Source organism: Coturnix japonica, chromosome 32 (assembly GCF_054131305.1).
Source record: "Coturnix japonica strain WE chromosome 32, WE-NBRP24, whole genome shotgun sequence".
Taxonomy (NCBI): domain Eukaryota; kingdom Metazoa; phylum Chordata; class Aves; order Galliformes; family Phasianidae; genus Coturnix; species Coturnix japonica.
Genome location: NC_140694.1, coordinates 3,882,007 through 3,903,639, shown reverse-complemented (window position 1 = coordinate 3,903,639; position 21,633 = coordinate 3,882,007). Strand labels below are relative to the sequence as shown.

The 21,633-nt window shown below is 46.5% G+C and overlaps 1 long non-coding RNA gene across 1 annotated transcript; it reads left to right on the top strand.

Moving 5' to 3' along the window:
• The first annotated feature begins 14,726 nt into the window (after positions 1-14,726).
• LOC146755507 (uncharacterized) lies at positions 14,727-20,282 on the top strand. The gene is made up of 4 exons (XR_014937995.1): positions 14,727-14,845; positions 16,509-16,580; positions 17,021-17,175; positions 20,012-20,282. It is a non-coding gene; the product is annotated as an uncharacterized LOC146755507 (long non-coding RNA).
• The last annotated feature ends 1,351 nt before the right edge of the window (positions 20,283-21,633 follow it).

The window sequence follows — 21,633 nt, the reverse complement described above, 5'->3', positions numbered from 1 at the left end:
CCCTACCAAACTGTGCTCTTGAGAGCAAACCCACAACTACACTTGGCTTCCTTGAGCAAAGAGCTCTGAGGCACATGGCCAGGCTGAGCATCATCCATCTGGTTTCACAGCATCACTGCCTGTTCTCTCATGTCAATGAAACCAGCCATTCCCCCACATCCACATCCCACCAAAGCTGCTTAGTGTTCCCAAAGCAAATGCTCACCAGTTGTTTCCAACTTGAAGGTCATCTTCTGGCCAGCAGCCTCGCAGATGTATTCTCCAGCATCTTTCTTCTCCAGCTGCTCCACAACCAGACGCCGTGTTTTGCCCACAGATTCCATTCTGAACTTTCTGGAGGAGGCAAGCAGTCTTCCATCCTTGGATCATTTTACTTAGATTGGATCCTGTGCTACTTCACAGCTGAGGGAGGCACTTGCTGCCAGGGCAGCACTCAGCTCTTTCTGCACCTTCTCCTGGTTTATAAACACAGGTTTTGGCTCTGAGGGAAGAAAAGAAAAAGTATTGACTGAGGGACTGAAATGAGACCATCTTGCAGGTTTGTATGTACAGGTTGGAACAGGTTTAGGTTACCACTTGTGCCCAAACTAATAGCCTTCACTAGAGAATATCAGCTCTTCTGTTGAAACTAAGTGTCAAATCTAGGCAAGAAAGAACCTAGGAACTGAAGGAACCAAGAGGGTCCTTGAACACCAGTCCCATGGTTGCAAGTCACTATGCAAACATATTGAACCCAAAAGAACATCTGTCCTGCAGGCAACCAAAACCTGAGTTCCTTTTACTTCAGACCCACTGTGAAACATCAAAACACATAAACGTGTGATAGTCAAAGCACTGGCTGCCTTTTCATGACCCAGAACAGTACTCCTGGCTTCCTGAACAGACTCCTCATGGCATCTACCATTGCCACAACTGTGACTGTCAAAGACACAAAGGAAATATGCTCACCAATGCAGTCCTTTGTTCTTTGTGTGTGATTTGCAGATATCTATTTTACTTTGAGCTCTGGGAATAGTCAGCTCTACCAGGTCTCTTACTGTGAGTAGCAGACTCACCTATCCAGATGCAGCCTCCAACATAAAGGCATAGGAAAAAGGCAGTGTACTACTAGGAGAAGTTCCTGCTTCTCCTACCATGAAAGGCTGCACGTACAACATGCACTCCAGCCTCACTGCACATACTTATCTTAGTCAAATGTTTCGGTGAACAAGAATTACAGTTTGGGATCTCAGGCACAGGAGAGATTTGAATAATATCTTGAATATTGCTTCCATTGTACATATATCAGTAATTATTATTCTACAGACAGACTGAAACAGGTCTTTGTGCCATACTAAAACCAAATACTTTCTACAAACCCAGGCAATCAAGTCTAGGGAAAAAACCTCAGCACAGACTACTGCAACTGGATCACTGTATAATAGAAACTAGATTTTACTTTACTGTTCTCTGCTGTATTTCAGACAACACCTGTCTCACCTGTGACATGAATCTTGAAGGTGAGTTTCTGGCCAGCAGCCTCGCAGCTGTACTCCCCTGCATCTTTCTTCTCCACCTGGCTCACCACCAGCCGACGCTGTTTGCCCTCTGACTCCACCTTGAACTTCTTGCTCCAGGTGATCAGTTTCCCCTCCTTGTACCACTTCACCTCCATCTTCTCCTGGGCCACCTCGCAGCTCAGCGTGGCATTTTCTGTTGGTGCAGCCTTCATCTCCTTTTGTATCTTGTCCTTCTCTGTAAACACGTCTTCTTTCTCTGCAGGGACATCACAAGAGTCACACAGTTTTGCTGTAGTCTGCTGCAGAGCTTACTCCAGTTGCCCGTTTTCATTATACTTGCACTTCACAGGGAGCATCGTGATGCCTCACTAAGACAGGAAAATACTTTCCCCTCTATTTTGCCTTGGGAAATGATAGGCATATCATTTCATGTCATATCATATCATATTACATATCATATCATATCATATCACATCATATCACAAAGCTAAACATTTTGCAGTCTGATAGCAGATTTGGACATGAGATTTAGAACACCTGCATGCACTGCTGAACCTCCTATCTTATCTTTTTTTCTTCTGATGTCTCTCTACATTTCCAGTAAATCAGAAGGGAACGGCCCTCTAGAACAGGTTGCCCAAGGAGACTGTGGATGCTCCATCCCTGCAGGCATTCAAGGCCAGGCTGGATGTGGTTCTGGGCAGCCTGGGCTGCTGGTTGGCAACCCTGCACATAGAAAGAAGGGGGTTGGAACTGGATGAGCACTGTGGGCCTTTGCAACCCAGGCCATTTATGAGTCTGATTATTGGCATTTTCCACCTAATTGTGTCACTCAAATTTTGTAACCAGATCTCTTCAAACACCTCCCCTTTTCTCACTCCTTGCATGCCTGGTGTGCTCTTGCACTGTAACCCTGCAGACACCAGCTGACTACAAGAGCTGCACAAGTTACCCTCCTTGCCTATGGTTTGTTGCAGTAATTCATTCCTGGATGGAAAAGCACATGTAGAAAAGTGTTGCTATGAGACTAGATGACAGAGAAAGTCCTAGAGCCAAAATGTTTTGCACCAGAGAGGCTGTCAGTTGATCCTCCAAATGCAAGACACACCAAATGAAGCGTTCCTTTATCTCTGGGATTCCAAGCATTTTCTCACCTCTGACTTTCACTTGGAATGTTGCTTTGTCATCTTTTGTTTCACAGCTGTAGCTCCCTTGGTCTTTCAGGGTCACATTTTTGACCATGAGGTTGCGGTGCGTCCCCTGGGAGATGATGGTTGTCTTCTGGTCCTGCTTCACCTCTGTTTGATCTTTCTTCCATACAACAGCTCCGCTTGCAGCTGACACCTCACACACCAGCTCCAGGTATTCAGAAGGACTGACTGATATTTCTGGAGTCATTTTGGGCTTGTTGACAACATTAATGGCTTCATCTGAAGAAAAAAAGAGAAAGTGGTTTACATCCTACTCAGGCTTATTCAGCACAGCATGAAGATACAGTTAGAACTGATTGTAATGTCTCTGCTCATTACATTTGGGTGATCGAGTTTCACCTCTGGAGATACTCACATACAAACGTGTGCTTGATTCTCCTGTGTAAGGAAAGAGTAAGTTCTATGCAGACAGTTCTTATTTCTTTTAATCAATTCTGTATTCTGCACGTGTTCTTCTGTAGCTAAAATGAAGGCAGCTAAGTAACGTGTTTTCAATGCATGAACAAACCTATTCAACACCTTGTCTCTAAGCTAACAAGCAGCGTTTGATGAGCACATCAGTATTTCATGCCCTTCATTCCATCCAGACAGAACCTGCCTGAGGAGCAAGCTGATGGCTGTCAGCTACAGGCAGACCAAGCTTAGTATTGCATTTCTTACAGCAACAACTGTTGCTTTCAGTCACTGGATATACCAAGGCCAATTGCTATGCCAGGCACATTTATGGCATCAGTGAACAAATAATGCATTAAAAATTGTAATAGACAGGAGCCATCTATTCTTTTAAAACTAGGTGACCAAAGAAGAACAGCCCCTCTAGAGTCAAGCTGTTTAGAACTAATAGCATCAATCAGTATCACATAGATAGATTACTTCCCTGCCCTAAGACCATCTTGTGACCATTTGGTGCTCCTAATTAAGCCCTCTTGATGGCATTTTGTCTGAGCCATGTGACATTTTGTGATAGGAGTTACTGCTAGTGTTCCCTTTACCCTACACCAAAGTAGGAGGTATCCATTCTCAGGGAATCATGCAGGCTTCCTCTGTATTTGATGCTCAGAGACAGCCCCAGAACTTTTTAAATCTTAGCTTAACTCTCATCCAATAATGTTCATCAAACAGTGCAACTTGTCCTTTGGGGATGCCTTTGTTCTGCATCCACCAGTTCCAACGGAGTCTTCTTGGCTTGTTTTAGATCAGTTTTTCAACAGATAAAGAAAGGGGCTTTGAATTACAAAGTGAAATTGCAGAATGCATGATTCTCAACCAAACAGAACGGGAGGTGGGATGCAGGGTGAATACCTGAGCCAACACCACCTGCAAGCAATCCTTCAATATCTTAGGAATCTCTAGCCATCCCAAATCCAGTGTTGGGCTTGATCTATCATCTCTGCTGAGTTTTTAGCTAGCTGATGGTGAGCATCTTGGTGGAGATGGGTGAGCAGTTGGACTAGAGGGTATTAATCAACCTTAAGGAGCCTGTGATCAGAGGAATGTGAATGTGCTGTTAAAGGTCACAAGAGCTGCACTGCAGCATGAGCATACACAGCAAAAGGCTTTCAGTAGAGCTTCAGTTCATAAATGAGGACTGGGTTATGGAAAAGAGGTTCAAGATAGAAACCAGAAACCAGATCTTAACGCCAGGTTCTGTGAATGCAGCCAGTTGAATTTCACAGATATTGACTTTCAATGACAATTTCTTGTGTTATTTTATCCTCCAGCTCCACCCTGAACAGGAACATGTCAGTGACAAGCATTACTCCTCCAGGCTTGACCTGACAGTGCTTTACTTGCACTATGAGCTAATGGCTGTGCTTACAGCACCTCAGGGAGACACCTCAGAGATCACAACGTCCTTCGGGTACAGCAGGAGACACTCAACTCTCCAAATGTGGAGTTTAATTTGTCAAAAGAGGAGACTGGATTCCCATGCTAAGAACTTAGGACCGTTTCAGTCATAGGTTTAAAGATGATGTAAGTGCTGAGGCAATTCATGAACTAGAAGAATGAAGCCCAGATGTCAGGGCTCAAGTCGTGACTCCAGTTGTCTGTTTATGAAGTTTGCCAGTGCTGAAACAAAATATGGGCACACAAAATATGTACGATGGTAAAGAACTGCAGGGACATTGCTGACCATGAGGCATTCATTTATCATAAGGCCAAACATACACGTTTAATCCTAGTTCTAATTGCTAGATTCTAATTCAGAAGCTGGCAAATTGACAGCTTTTATAAACCACGTACCAGATTACCTTATCTCCACAAGTTGAAAGACATACACTGTACAGGGGACAGAGCCAAAGGAAGAAGCCCAGGGCTTAAAGAAAATGTCTAAACTCGGAAAACTGAGGAAAGAATTGGAACAAGCAAACTAGAAGGAAATAAATGGAGGGTGTTTTATTACTGCATTGTAACACCCTGGAAAACAAATCGAGCCTAAAAGATGGAGACAACACTTAGGACTGAAAAGAAAAACAGAATTCCTTTATGGAAGTTAATTGGAGCGCAAAAGTTAGATGATGAAACTGGCCTCTATTAACACACAGTGGAATAATTGTAGTCACCTCACCACTGCTGGATGTGAGCCCAGCCACACAAAAGCAGCTGCTGGTTTTCACTGCAGATACTGCAGGAAGGAGGAACAGCCTCCGGACTGGACCAGCTGAGCGTGGCCCTACCAGGATTTGCTCCAAAAGTCTTATTACCAGTAGTGCTTCCTGCTGAAATACATGGGGGTCCTCCTTTGATTCCAACCCCAACCCACCCCACCATGCCCCCTGATAACATCCATCAGGGCCACATCTCCACAGTTCCTGAACACCTCCAGGGATCCCACCACCTCCCTGGGTAGCCTGTGCCAGTTAATTCTGAGGGCAGACCTGCCAGTATGAAATATTATGCTAACGTGACAAAGAGGGAGAAGAAAAGCAAAATTAAGACTAGCTGACAAGCCTTGGCAGGAAGTTCTGCTCTCCATAAGTTTAGTCCCGTTATTCAATTCTGTTTGGAGCTGTCTCCATGCCTCTCTGGAGTTTGTTCATTGAGAAGAAGCAATTAAGTAAGCTCTCCAATGCCAAAGTGCATACACTACTCTAGGGCTTTGTTGTTTCTCCATGGATCAACAAGGGTGACAAGCCAGAAGAATATGATGAAGAGCCTCATGCATACTCAGTGTAAAAAAGAACAAGGCAATTGTTGCTGGGAAGAAGGTGCATTTGCATTTGTGTCTTCTGCAGAGGGTACTGCAGAAATGGAAAGTCTTCCACTGGAGCAAACAAAGGGCTCTCATTTATTGCAATCAAGGCCCAGCGTGTGGATCTCGGAGATCAGACCTAAACCCTGCAGCAAAACAGAGACCTGCGTGGGAAAGTTCAGTTTCTCCCTACATCTGTGTAAGAAAAAGCCCACCATGGAATGACAGCTAAGTAAACATCCCTGTGACTCATCACAGGTCTCTTCTACATGTCAGTGCTGAGCAATTCAAGATATTTAATTTGGTCTTCTTGCCAGATTTACTAAGTAAAAATCAACCAAACATCTCCTTCTACTGATTAAGAATGCTCTAAACATGCTTCTGCAGAGGTTTCCACCCAGTGACAAACAGCTCCTCCCATCACGAATGTTTATTTGTTATATTTGGTCATGCAAAGCTGATTGATAGAGATATTATTGGAATGATTGCTTCCCTACTTCTAAACTATTCCAGTGCAATCAAAAAGGCTGTCTGAACCTGGAGCTGAAAGTACTGCTCTATGGTGATGCAGTGGTAAACCTGGTGACTGAATGCACTGGCCAATAGCTGTGAACTGCAGACATTTATCAGCTGGCATGAAGCAATCTGGTTCAGATACCAAGCAGCTGGGTAGATTGGCTTACCCTACACTCAGTGCTATCATGTTTAGGTCATTACCAGGACTCACATCAGTCCATGGGATGCAATTTCAGGTATTTGGTACAGGCAGTGAATGCCTGCAGCCCCAGTTCTAATCAGCAGATCACAGCAACTATGCCTTGACTGGAAGAGGAAAGGAGAAGGATCAAAGCAAATACCTCTCACTCTCATCTTGGTGCTGACATCAACATTTTTGGCAACAAATTTCACTTCTGCTCCATCATCGTTCTTGGTGACGTTCTTTATCATTAGGCTGTGAGTAGTTTGGGTTCTCTTGATGATGCAGGTCTCGCTTTCCTGTAAGACTTTACCATTGATGTACCAAGTGCCGCAACACGTTGTTGTAAGGTCAATAGTAAACATGGCATCCCCTCCAGGTACAGCTTCACCAGTTGTTAGTGGGGATTTCACAGCCAGGACTGGTTCTGAGGAAGAACAACATGGATGTCTTAATGCTCTTTAGATGCAAGTCTGGTATCTCATTTAGAGATGGAAGATTAAATCATAGGTACATTTCTACTTCTCCCTTTGCATGAGTGCTGGAAGAAGCACTTCTATGCTTCAAATCTGTTACAGAAAGTTCTGCCTCTTGCACATGTGAGATATCAAAAGATAATAATATTCATGTCTCTGTCACAGAAACAGAACTTGTATCACTTTATTGGTAGCTGGAGGTTGATAGGAGATAGGAGAACTAGGAATAAGGGAAAGCCTTTGGTGTGTTAATGCACTACTATCCTTCAAGTCAAAGGAAACAACTTTAGGGAACCAACACAGCTGCTCAGCACACACTGACCCATTTCCATTGGGGCTTTTGTGCTTACCAAGGTGCACGCTCCCTGGGAATTCCAGAGACGGGCTCTGTCCATGCGCATTGACTGCAGACACTCGGAACTGATCATCAGCCTCTTCAGACAGATTGCTCACCGCGAACTCTGGGACAGGGACATGAGACTCGTGGCACCTCACCCAGGTGAAGCCAGTTAGTTTATTGGGTTCCACAATGTAGCCATCGATTGGAATGGGGCGTTGCATCTTCGGAGGGGACCATGCCAGCGTCACTGAGGTTTCTGTTTTATTTTTCACCACGGGGTCAGCTGGGGGCTGGGTGGGAGGTTTTCTGGGAGCTGAACAGAAAGAAATACAGAAATATTAGCATAAGGTCATTTAAGCTGGAAAAGACCTTCAAGATCAGCAGACTCAACTTTCAGCATGACCTACTGAGTCCCACCATTAACTACTGTGCTACCTGAGGACATACATGACAAGATTATTCCTGCAGGTATTTGCATAGTGAATATATTCACCCTCTGGTTGCTTCTGAACATTTTAGAGGTTAAAATCCCATCAGACCTTTTCACTGTTTGCAGCCACTGATACAGGCAGGAGGCTGGGAATTACCTGATGGGCTCTAGTTACAGACTACTGACACAGTAAAGGATTGATTTCATTTCATTTTGGCCATCAGAAAGTTTGGTGTCTGGTTTAAGTCACCCAATTATAATTTAAGACTCCAATTACAATCATATAGAGAACAGCGCATTTAGGAGAACTCATCTCATCTTAATAAACCTGAATGAAATCACAGAATCATAGGATCACGGGAGGGCTTGGGTTGGAAGAAACCATCAAGGTCATTAAGTTCTAAACACCCTGCCATGGGCTGGCTGCACACTAACAAGCTCAGGCTGCCCATCACCCATCCAACCTCGCCTTCAACACCAAGGACAGGCATCCACAGCTTCTCTGGGCAGCCTGAAATGGAAGCAATGAGCCACATGTTGAAGATACTCAAATATTCATGACTGTAGGGAGCCAAATACTCCATACATATTGCCTGCCTGGTCAATGGTATTAAAATGCCAACAACAGACTCATCCAGCTCTTGACCAGGCAGGCAATATGTATGGAGTATTTGGCTCTCTCTACAGTAATGAATATTTCAGTGTCTTCAACGTGTGGCTCATTGCTTCCATTTCAGGCTGCCCAGAGAAGCTGTGGATGCCTGTCCTTGGTGTTGAAGGCGAGGTTGGATGGGTGATGGGCAGCCTGAGCTGGTTAGTGGGCAGCCAGCCCATGGCAGGGTGTTTAGAACTGGATGATCTTGAAGGTTTCTTCCAACCCATGCCCTCCCGTGATCCTATGATTCTGTGATTTCATTCAGGTTTATTGAGATGAGATGAGTTCTCCTAAATGCGCTGTTCTCCATATGATTATAATTGGAGTCTTAAATTATAATTGGGTGACTTAAAGCAGACACCATACCTTCTGATGGCCAAAATGAAATGAAATCAGTCCTTTACTGTGTCAGTAGTCTGTAACTAGAGCCCATCAGGTAATTCCCAGCCTCCTGCCTGTATCAGTGGCTGCACACAGTGAAAAAGTCTGATGGGAATTTAACCTCTAAAATGTTCCAAAGCAACCAGAGGGTGAATATATTCACTATGCAAATACCTGCAGGAATAATCTTGTCATGTATGTCCTCAGGTAGCACAGTAGTTAATGGTGGGACTCAGTAGGTCATGCTGAAAGTTGAGTCTGCTGATCTTGAAGGTCTTTTCCAGCTTAAATGACCTTATGCTAATATTTCTGTATTTCTTTCTGTTCAGCACCCAGAAAACCTCCCACCCAGCCCCCAGCTGACCCCGTGGTGAAAAATAAAACAGAAACCTCAGTGACGCTGGCATGGTCCCCTCCGAAGATGCAACGCCCCATTCCAATCGATGGCTACATTGTGGAACCCAATAAACTAACTGGCTTCACCTGGGTGAGGTGCCACGAGTCTCATGTCCCTGTCCCAGAGTTCGCGGTGAGCAATCTGTCTGAAGAGGCTGATGATCAGTTCCGAGTGTCTGCAGTCAATGCGCATGGACAGAGCCCGTCTCTGGAATTCCCAGTGAGCGTGCACCTTGGTAAGCACAAAAGCCCCAATGGAAATGGGTCAGTGTGTGCTGAGCAGCTGTGTTGGTTCCCTAAAGTTGTTTCCTTTGACTTGAAGGATAGTAGTGCATTAACACACCAAAGGCTTTCCCTTATTCCTAGTTCTCCTATCTCCTATCAACCTCCAGCTACCAATAAAGTGATACAAGTTCTGTTTCTGTGACAGAGACATGAATATTATTATCTTTTGATATCTCACATGTGCAAGAGGCAGAACTTTCTGTAACAGATTTGAAGCATAGAAGTGCTTCTTCCAGCACTCATGCAAAGGGAGAAGTAGAAATGTACCTATGATTTAATCTTCCATCTCTAAATGAGATACCAGACTTGCATCTAAAGAGCATTAAGACATCCATGTTGTTCTTCCTCAGAACCAGTCCTGGCTGTGAAATCCCCCCTAACAACTGGTGAAGCTGTACCTGGAGGGGATGCCATGTTTACTATTGACCTTACAAAATGTTGTGGCACTTGGTACCTCAATGGTAAAGTCTTACAGGAAAGCGAGACCTGCATCATCAAGAGAACCCAAACTACTCACAGCCTAATGATAAAGAACGTCACCAAGAACGATGATGGAGCAGAAGTGAAATTTGTTGCCAAAAATGTTGATGTCAGCACCAAGATGAGAGTGAGAGGTATTTGCTTTGATCCTTCTCCTTTCCTCTTCCAGTCAAGGCATAGTTGCTGTGATCTGATGATTAGAACTGGGGCTGCAGGCATTCACTGACTTTACCAAATACCTGAAATTGCATCCCATGGACTGACGTGAGTCCTGGTAATGACCTAAACATGATAGCACTGAGTGTAGGGTAAGCCAGTCTACCCAGCTGCTTGGTATCTGAACCAGATTGCTTCATGCCAGCTGATGAATGTCTGCAGTTCACAGCTATTGGCCAGTGCATTCAGTCAGCAGGTTTACCACTGCATCACCATAGAGCAGAACTTTCAGCTCCAGGTTCAGACAGCCTTTCTGATTGCACTGGAATAGTTTAGAAGTAGGGAAGCAATCATTCCAATAGTATCTCTATCAATCAGCTTTGCATGACCAAATAGAACAAATAAACATTCATTATGGGAGGAGCTGTTTGTCACTGGGTAGAAACCTCTGCAGAAGCATGTTTAGAGCATTCTTAATCAGTAGCAGGAGATGTTTGGTTGTTTTTTACTTAGTAAATCCAGCAAGAAGACCAAATGAAATATCTTGAATTGCTCAGCACTGACACAATGATGAGTGCAGGAACAGAAGGTGATACTTTTTCAGAGATCTTGCAGCAAACATTGACCACATTAGCCTGATATCAATTGAAATAACGAGGCCTTTGCTCCTGACAGGTGCTGCAGTGAGATTTACCAATAAGAGCAAAGATGTAGAAAAGATCTCTGCTTTGCTGCAGGGTGTAGGTCTGATCTCTGAGATCCACACGCTGGGCCTTGATTGCAATAAATGAGAACCCTTTGTTTGCTCCAGTGGAAGACTTTCCATTTCTGCAGTACCCTCTGCAGATGACACAAATGCAAATGCACCTTCTTCCCAGCAACAATTGCCTTTTTTTTTTTACACTGAGTATGCATGAGGCTCTTCATCATATTCTGCTGGCTTGTCACCCTTGTTGATCCATGGAGAGACGAGAAAGCCCTAGAGTAGTGTATGCACTTCGGCATTGGAGAGCTTACTTAATTGCTTCTTCTCAAAGAACAAACTCCAGAGAGGCATGGAGACATCTCCAAAGAGAATTGAATAATGGGTATAAATTTAAGGAGAGCAAAACACCCTGCCAAGGCTTGTCAGCTAGTCTTAATATTGCTTTTCTTCTCTTTCTTTTTCACGATAGCATAATATTTCATACTGGCAGTTCTACCCACAGAATTAACTGGCACAGGCTGCCCGGGGAGGTGGTGGGATCCCTGGAGGTGTTCAGGACCAGTTCTTGGGACCAGTGCTTTTTTACATGGTTATCAGTGACACCAATGATGCAATGGAGTGCACCCTCTGCTGTTTGCTGAGTGGTGCGGCTGATGCAGTGGAAGGAAGGGATGCCATTTAGAGGAAGCTGAACCGAGAGGTTGGCCCAGGTGAATCTAATGAGGTTCAACACAGCAAAGTGCAAGTTTTGCACTTGGGCTGGAGGAATCCCAGGCATTTCTACAGCCTGGGAGGAGCAGTCCTTAAGAGAAGACCCCCCAGAGAAGGACCTGGGGGTCCTGGTGGATGAAAAACAGAACGTGAGCCATCAGCGTGCTCTTGCAGCTCAGAGAGCAAATGGTCCCCTGGGCTCCATCAGAAGAGGGGATGGCCAGCAGGGACAGGGAGGTGATTGATCTTCATGATCCTTGAGGTCCCTTCCAACCCGGGCCATTCTATGATTCTGTGATTACACTTGCAGTCAGAAATAACGGCAGCTGTACAGAAGCTGGATATATTGTGGGACAGTTCTTGTAACCAGCTGATTTTAAGACCTTGCCCCAGTCGAGAGTCTAAATTGCATGTCAGAAGAAAGCTGGGAAAGTGGTTATTGCTCATTCTTTTTCATTTGCTGATTCTTTCTTTCGGGTTCCTTTTCCAAAGGAGATTCTGGTGATGGAAGCAGTTGAAGAAAGAACCAAAGCAGCTCTTGCCAAGAGTGCTTGAAGTCCCTGTGGAGAGAAGCAAAGAACTTGGGCTTCCTCTGGCATGCTCCCCACCATGTCTCAGGAAGGAGACAACTGCTGTTCCACTTTCTGCTCTGTGTGTGGAAAGGTACGTCTGGGTTTCTTCTGCTTGTTTTTTCTTTCTTTTTCTGGCTTTGAAGGAGAAGGGGTGGAGCAAGGGGAGACCCACTTGTCATTTGTTACCTCAAGAACAGGATGGATTCTGCATTCACTGTGAAAAACCTGGGCTAGTAGGATGGGCATGTTTCAGGCTGGACTCTTCTTTTGCTGCTTGGTTTCCTTTTGGCTACAGGGAGACAGCTGTCTAAAGGTGTGTTTTCAAACCCACTCTCCAAAACCATGTTTCACTGTTGCAGGTGGTTCAGTGTGCTCTTGCAGTGCAGATGCTGTAGTTTGCTGTAGAATCTGAATGGTTTCTGTTCCTAGGGGAGGACTGGGAGGAGGTAGTGAGAAGAGAATTCAATGCCTGAGGTGTATCTTAGTGAGAAATGTTGGCATGAGGTGCTGAAAGTCTTGAGCTGTCAAAGGCCAGTGAGGCTGAGACTCCTTAACCTGCTGGAGCAGGGTGGAAGCAAGGAGTGGGCACTGCCGTCCCACCAGCTGCACTTGGTTCTGGTCTGCCAGGTCTGTGCTGGCCTGGATTTCTTCTGAGAAGTTTGTTGGAGCTGCTTGGAGTAGTGAAGGGTGGGGAAGAAGTGCTGCTCAAGAGCTAAGGCTCCGCTTGATCATTTTGGATGGATTTAACCATGGTATCTGAAGACATAGTTTCCATCAGAATGATCCCAGCATTGTGCAAGTGTCTCAGCTGAAGCCCCTGAGCAGATGTCTGAGAGCACCCGCCTCCTCCAGCTAAGCCATAGGAAAGCTGACTGTGCCCAGTAATTACAGCTTCTGCAGATTGAATGTGCTTCCAAGTGTTTTCCTTAGTGATCAATCATGTCCCAGCACTGTGATATTCCATCTCTGGCACAATCTGGAGCATCTCTGCAAACCTTGGGTGCTCATTCCCACCAGCGTTTCTTCCTTTCTCTCTTTAGAATCAGTGTGGTGCAGTTCCCAGTGTTTGTGAGCAGCAGCCAGCAGGCTGCAAGAGATCCAATGGCAGCTTTCAGCACACAGAGTGATGTGATGGGGACAGACTGTCCTTACCACCATGCAGAAGGGAGTTTTTACCGTCCTCTCTCAAGAAGTATGAAAGAATAGAGTTTGAATGATACTTGTGAGCAGGTGCTGTGCTGTAGGGGATGTCAGGTAACCATTAATTTGGGGGTGCAGGAAGGAGCAGTGAAAGTGATGTATTAGTTTGTGTTTTGACTGTTGGAGTGCAGTTCCATTTTTGGGAGCAAAACTATGGGCTAAGATGGAAAACAGAAGGGAGAAGGCTGATACCTGGATCGTGGGCTGAGCTTTGGTGACTGCAGCCATTTGCAGTAGAAGTTTTGCTGTTTTGCACAGTGGGGTTCAGAATGGGAGCTGATGATGAATGGGAGCTGCTCGAGGGACAGACTTCCATGTACAAGTTCCAGTGCCTCAATGACTTTCTTGTAGCGAGGAACCCCAAACTGAACATAAGACTTGAGGCGCAGCCTCCCCAGTGTTGAGTCCAAGGGGATGATTACCTCTCTGCTCCTGCTGGCCACACTATTTCTTAGACAGGCCAGGATGCCGTGGGCCTTCTTGGCCACCTGGGCACACTGTTGGCTCATGTTCAGCTGAGCATCGACCAACAGCCCCAGGTCCATTTCCTCTGCACAGTCCTGCAGCCACTCAGCCCCAAGCCTATAGCGCTGCATGGGGTTATTGTGGCCAAAGTGCAGGACCTGGCACTTGGCCTGGGTGTACCACATCCCATTCACCTCAGCCCAGTGAGGTTGATCCAGCTTATCTAGATCCCTCTGAAGGGGCCTCCCTTCCCTCAGGCAGATCAACACCACCTCCCAGTCAAAAGACAAAAAGAGAAGAAAGCAGAAATGAAGAAGGCTTCTCTGAGAGCTGCCCCTGCACCTGCAGAGGTGAGTCCTTGTTATGGACAGACACAGCTCTTGTTGTCAGGGCCTCCATCTGTCAGACATGAATGAGACTGTAAAATCCTGAGGGAAGTGGTGTCCTGGTTCTGTACTTGCTTTTTTCCTTTGCAGTTTTTGAAGTGTTGCACAAAATGAAGGATAAATCTCTAAAGCAGGTGGTCGGGATGCTGGCATGGTGATGTTACTTAGTAATTAGTGCTATTATTTTGTAGTATATTAATAGTTTGCTAATAAACAAAAAACAAGGGGGGGAGGAAGGCGTTCTGATAACAGAGGATGCTGAGAAGGCAGAAACACTGAATGACTTCTTTGCTTCTGTCTTTAGTGAAAAGGCTCTCCTACAGAAATCCCAGACCCTGGAGGCTAATGAGAGAGTCTGGACAATAGGAGATTTCTCTTTAGTCAGGGAAGAGGTGGTCTGTGATTGCCTAGGAAACATTAATGTCCATAAATACATGGGATGGGTGCATGGGGTGCATCCACGGGTGCTGAGTGAACTGGTGGAGGTCATTGCTGAGCTGCTCTCTGTAATCTTTCAGAGGTCTTGGAGAACTGGGGAGGTGCCTGAAGACTGGAGGATGACCAATGTCACTGCAGTCTTCAAAAAGGGCAAGAAGGAAGAGCCAGGTAATTATAGGCCAGTCAGCCTCACCTCTGTCCCAGGGAAGGTGATGGAACAGCTTGTGCTGGATGCCATCTCCAGAGAACTGGGTGATAAGGAGGTTATCAGGAGTACTCAGCATGGGTTCACCAAGGGGAGGTCGTGCTTGACCAACCTGGTGGCCTTTTATGAAGATGTCACTAGCTGGGTGGACGGGGCTAGAGTGGCAGATGTAGTCTACCTTGATTTCAGAAAGGTTTTTGATACTGTCCCCCACGACATCCTTATAACAAAGCTGAGGAAGTATGGGATAGATGAGTGTACAGTGAAGTGGGTCGTGAACTGTCTGACTGGCAGAGTGCAGAGGGTTGTCGTTGGCGGTGCTGAGAGGGGATTTGATCCAGGTTTATAAATACCTGAGGTGTGGGGGCCATAGTGGCATGGCTGGTCTCTTTTCAGTAGTGCGTGGGGACAGGACTAGGGGTAATGGGCTGAAACTTCTGCATAGGAAGTTCCGCACAAATGTGTGCAAGAACCTCTTTACGGTGAGGCTGACGGAGCACTGGAACAGGCTGCCCAGGGAGGTGGTGGAGTCTCCTTCTCTGGAGATATTCAAGACCCGCCTGAACACCTACCTGTGCGACGTGGTGTAGGGAACCTGCCATGGCAGGGGGGTTGGACTCAATGATCACTAGAGGTCCCTTCCAACCCCTACAATTCTGTGATTCTGTTGGAAGGTGGGAATGCAAGAGAGAATATTGCGAGCAAAAGCTGTGGAGCGAGATAAATGGCATGAGAAAGCAAAGCTGAGAACTAAGGAAAGCTCCAGAAGAGAAAACAAAGTCCAGTAGCGCATATTTAGAGACAGGTGAAGCATCCATGAGTGCACTGAGGAGTACTAGGGTGCTCTGGAATGTCTCTTGGGCTCCCTACAGCACACATACTTGCTCTGGGGCATGTCTGGATGTCTGTAGAGCTAATTGTGGGGCCCTGAGAAACGTCTGGGGCACATTAGGGGGCACTGGCTTCCATGTGAGTGTTCCCAGGTTCCCAGAAGTCAACAGGGAAGCCTTTGGAGACCCCTTGGGAAGACTCAGTGGGGCCCTAGAGTGATGTAGCAGCTTGTGTTGGTTGCATCTGCTTGGCAGGGAAGCGATTTCCCTGGTGAGAGCTGAGTGACTGGAAGGTGATTTCCTTGGTTTAATTAATTTAATTACCTGGATTATAATTAAATAACACTGTTCAGCGTTCATTAAAGATTTCTTTTTTTTCCAAAGTACTTCAGTTGTGCAGCTGTAGCAGCTTTGCTAAGATATATCGAGTTTATTCAAAATTCCAGTGATGCTCCTAAAGCACTTGAAGTGCATTTGAGGGGGGGAGTGACAAAACAGCTCTGAGAGACACATCATCAGATCAGAACATTGGAACGGTATCTAATAGCAGAGATTCTGATAAGAATATTGAAGTTTTCAAATTACCTTTTCTTAAAGTTGTATTTCACCAAGTTTCATCAATGTGCACACTGAAGAGCTGACTTGTTATCTTTCTTTTTATAAAAAATCATGTGTTACAATTGAGAGCAGAAGTTATAGGATGGAACATTCTCCAAGTAAAGTGCAAAAGACATTTCTTCATAGTTCCAATTAATGTCTTATGTTTTGTTCAGACTCACTAAATGATGTATTTCAGGGTACATCATGTGGGAATATAAGAAGACTATTCAGAGCAGGAGCTGCAGAGCAAGATGAACGACATGAGAAGGTAAGGCTGGGAACCAAGGACACAGCTTTTGTGTCACTCAGCCACCTGTGGCAGAGGTCAGGATTTCTGCAGGGATGGGAAATCATCCCATCACTTAGTGCCTTACAAGGAGCTGAGAAGCTTTTCTTGCTCAAGTCCTGCTTCCAAGCTTAACCACCTACAATGAAGTAGATGTCACTTTGCTGGTGTCCTTCAATTCCGTGTCTGCATTTTCCCAAAATCAGGACGTAACCAGCTGCAGTGAAGTGAGCGATTTCAGTGCCTGTTTCTGATGGTGGCAATGAGTTCAGAGGTCACAATTAACTGACGATTCCTGTTTCCATTCTGACAAAGTCTGTAGTTGCAGCTGACTTCCTGAGTCTGCCATACGTGGTGGTGATGCAGCCTTGGGCTTCTTGGGGATTTGCATGACTCCCACCTTTCCTTTCTGTGTCTTGCAGGTCAGCTGGTGCTGGAAGCAGCCGGTATCTGAGTAGGAATGAAGGTGAGTGCAGGAGCAGCTGCTGAGGGGAGGAAGGAAGTCCATGCTAATGAGCTCTGGAGCATCTGCGGGTCTGGTACCAGAGGAGGCAGCAGTGATGCTGGAGGGCACGTGGTGAGTGCGTGGACAGGGTGGCACAAACGTGTGCGTGTGCTGAGGAGTTGGGTTGCACACAGGTGTACACAAAGGGGTGTTTGTGGAAGGTGTAGGCACGTACGTGTTCCCAGGGGTGGTTTGCACACGTCTGTGAATACAAAGGAGGGCACACGATGCGGTGTGTGCATGGAGGTGTGCAAAGCAGGCAGGGTGGCACATGGGTGTGAATGTGCACATGGATAGGGGAAGGCTGGGGTTACAGGTTGACCTGTGCTGAGGTGAGTGGGGGCTCACGGTGTTGCTCAGTGGTAGATTTGTTTACACTGAGTGCTAACAGGAAACTCGCACACCCTTTTTGTTTCAGCTGTGCCAGCGCTGTGATCCCTTGCTGCTGGGATGTGCTGTTGGAAGGATGGTGTGCATGCCGAGCTCCCATCACTTCCAAGCCCTACAATTCTGTGATTCTGTGAATCAAGTGTAGAGCAAAAGGGATGTTTGGGCCAGGTGACTGTAAGAAGGCTGGCTGCTTTGGATGGTGGCAGCTGATGGAAACAGGTGCTCTGGGGACCGTTCAGCTTTTAACAGAAGACAGGGGTCCTGCAGGAAGAACGACGAGGTTCTCAAAAGGCTTCAGACGTGCACACAGAGTACATCTGTCCTGCCGTGCCGTCTCTGCTTCTTTTTGATGAAAGCATTTTCATGACCACTTGTTGTGGCTGTTGCTTGTAGAAGGAGGAATGTTAGGTGCAGTTCTCACTGAGAACTTCTGCTAGGATTTCTGTGTAATTTGAATCATGAGTGTTAGCACAGTGAGTTGAAGGAGGGCCCCGGAAGCAAATTTGTTGCTGTTGAAGCACTGTGTGATGAGCAGGTGCGTGGTAAGACGTGCTGGCAGATGTTGAAGCCACTTTAAGATTGAGGTGAGAAGGAAAGGCGATGAAGGAGCTGATGGCAAAGAGCTTCCTTAGGAGGCTTGGTGCTTGCATGGGATTGTATCCGATCAACTTCTTGTGTGCTGGTGTCCATCTGTGGTTTGTGGAGCAGTTTTCATTCCAGGGTCTGTCTGGTAGGACTGTGGCTTGGGCCAGGCCAGGGCGAATCCAGTGTGCTTTACTCTCGTTCTTAGTGCTTGTTTTTGCTCAGGTGTCAATCCTCACAGAGCAAGGCCTGAGGGTGGGGTTTGCGGAGAAAGAGGACATGCAGGCCTTGTGTGACACCCACGGAGCTGCAGCGAGGCTGCATTGGTGTAAAACAAGGGAAATGCACAGAGATCTGAAGGTGGGTTTTGGGCTCGACTTATGCCAGAGGGGATGTGCGTGCTCCTTTACAATGTGCGTTTTCTGCCTACTGTATGGCAGGTGGGCTTGGAAAGTTGTTTCCGTGTTTCTGTTGTTGGGAGAAGCAGATATCAACTCTTCTCTCTATTGAAAGATTTAACAAAAGAGCCTCTCCTTGCTTCTTAGTGTATGAATCACAGAATCATAGAATCACCAGGGTTGGGAAAGACCTAAAAGAACAGTCCAACCGTTCTCTTATTACCAATAGCTCCCAATAAACCACGTCCTTCAACACAACATCCAGTCATTCCTTGAACACCCCCAGGTGGGATGGCTCCACCACCTCCCTGGGCAGTCCATTCCAGTGCCTGGCCACCCTTTCTGAGAAGTAATATTTCCTAATGTCCAGCCTGAACCTCTCCTGCCGCAGCTTGAAACCATTCCCTCTAGTTCTATCAGTAATGACACGAGAGAAGAGGCCGACCCCCAGCTCACTGCAACCTCCCTTCAGGAAGTTTTAGAGAGAAATGAGGTCTCCCCTGAGCCACCTCTTCTCCAGGCTGGACATTCCCAGCTCCCGCAGCCTCTTCTCATATGGCTCCATTGTGCTCCAGACCCCTCACCAGCTTTGTTGCCCTTCTTTGAACACGTTCCAATGCCTCAGTGTCTTTTTTGCAGTGAGGGGCCACAAACTGGAAACAGAATTCGAGTTGTGGCCTCACCAGTGCTGAGTACAGGGGGACAATCGCCTCTCTGCTCCTGCTGGCATCAGTGTTTCTGATACATACATTCTCATGTATGTAAGTGTCACATGTGTGACATCCTTTTTGATGGAGTTCCGTGACGGGAGTTCAGTGGATTTGAGAGCTGACTTGAAGCCTGTGGGCATCACCCAGGAGTTGGGGTGAGAGGATGAGGAGTAGAAACAGGAACCTCTTTGGTCGTTATTAACTCCCAACTTTTTGGTCAGGAATCTCTGTGTGTTTTTTTATCATGTAAAGAACAGAGTCATTGTGCAGCTTGTGAACGAATTGATTCACGCCTGCTGATTGGTGCTGTTCTCTACAGGGAGCTGCAGTGGAAATGGACACTTGTGGTCCACTGTCTGCCCCCCTCCCGCATGCCCAGATCAGCCAAGTTGTCAAGGCCTGGCTCTTGGTTGGTGAATTGTGCCAAGGTCAGAGAGTTGGATTTTCTGGGCTTTGAGACACGTCTTCCAGATGCACGTTGTGTTATTTCTGATGTGTTGACCTGTTGAGGTCCAGCCCCAAATGAGGATTCAAGTACTACCACCGCAGGAATGGTTTAGATTGGAATTGGAATGCAGAAGGCTGAAGCCAGCAGGAGCAGGGAATCCATCATCCAAGGGCTTGGTGCAGCTCTTCTTTGCTCAGTTGTGGAAGCATCGTAAAGTTGCTGGGCGGACAGGCATCACGTAGCCTGAGACTCAGCATGACTTGCAGCAAGTGGATGGGACGGTTGTGCTGTGTGTGTTATTCCATGACTGTCTTAGCCCTGCTCACTGACCTGCTCTTTCTCTCTCCTCTCCTCGCCCTCCACCCACTGCCTCGGTGCAGCTTTTGCTCTCATTTCATCCGAGCAAAGCGACAAGGAACTGCTGCAGATAGCTTGAGGTGATCTCACTGCCAGGTACGTGCCATGTTTTGTCCCCCCCGCATGGTTTTGCAGGCCGTGTGGCACTGTGTTTAGTAACACAGCCTCATGCAGCTTTGATGTGACCCTGGTCACGGGTGGGTTTCTCCACTGCCCTGCAGCTCAGCCCTCAGAAGGGCTGTCTCTCAGAATGGCCGCCCTAGACCCCGTCCCCATCTCTGCTGCCCTCCCCGTCCCTTCAGCCGTTCCCGGTTCATGCCGGGCGACACCGGGCAGGTGGGTGAGCGGAGCGGGGCAAGATGGCGGCAGGGAGTGGGGTGTGAGGGGCAGGGCGGGGCCTAACGGGGGCGGGGGGCGGGGCTAAGGGGAGGGGAGAGCGGGGATTGGTGGGAGAGGGAGCCAATAGGAGGTAGAGAGGAGTTGGGCACAGGGTGATGTTAACACCCCTTTGTGACGTCATAATGCCCCTTTGTGATGTCATAATGCTTCTTTGTTACATCATAATGCCCCTTTGTGACATCATAATGCCCCCTTTGTGACGTCATAATGTCCCTTTGTGACGTCATAATGCCCCTTTGTGACGTCATAATGTCCTTTTCTGATGTCATAATGCCGCTTTGTGATGTCATAATGCCGCTTTGTGATGTCATAATGCTCCATTGTGACGTCATAAAGCTCCTTTGTGACGTCGTAATGCCCCTTTGTGACATCATATAGCTCCTTTGTGATGTCATAAAGCTCCTTTGTGACGTCATAATGCCCCTTTGTGACATCATAATGTCCTTTTGTGATGTCATGAAGCTCCTTTGTGATGTCATAATGCTTCTTTGTGATGTCATAATGCTTCTCTGTGACGTCATACTGTCCCTTTGTGATGTCATAATGCCCTCTGTGACGTCATAATGCGCCTTTTGACGTCATGATGCCCTTTGTGACATCATGAAGCTCATTTATGACATCATAATGCCCCTTTGTGACGTCATAATGTCAGTTTCGGATGTCATAATGCCCCTTTGTGATGTCATAATACCCCTTTGTGACGTCGCAGTGCTCCTTTGTGACGTCATAAAGCTCCTTTGTGACGTCGTAAAGCCCCTTTGTGACGTCATAAAGCTCTTTTGTAATGTCATAAAGCTCCTTTGTGACATCATAATGCCCCTTTGTGACATCATAATGCCTTTTGTGACATCATAAAGCTCCTTTGTGACGTCATAATGCCCCTTTGTGACATCATAATGTCCTTTTCTGATATCATAATGCCCCTTTGTGACGTCATAATGCTCTTTGTGACGTCATAAAGCTCCTTTGTGATGTCATAAAGCTCCTTTGTGATGTCATAAAGCTCCTTTGTGATGTCATAATGCCCCTTTGTGACATCATAATGTTCTTTTGTGATGTTATAATGCCCCTTTGTGATGTCATAATGCTTCTTTGTTACATCATAATGCCCCTTTGTGACGTCATAATGTCCTTTTCTGATATCATAATGCCCCCTTGTGACGTCATAATGCCCCTTTTTAAAGTCATAATGCCCCTTTGTGACGTCATAATGCTTATTTGTGACGTCATAATGCCCCTTTGTGAC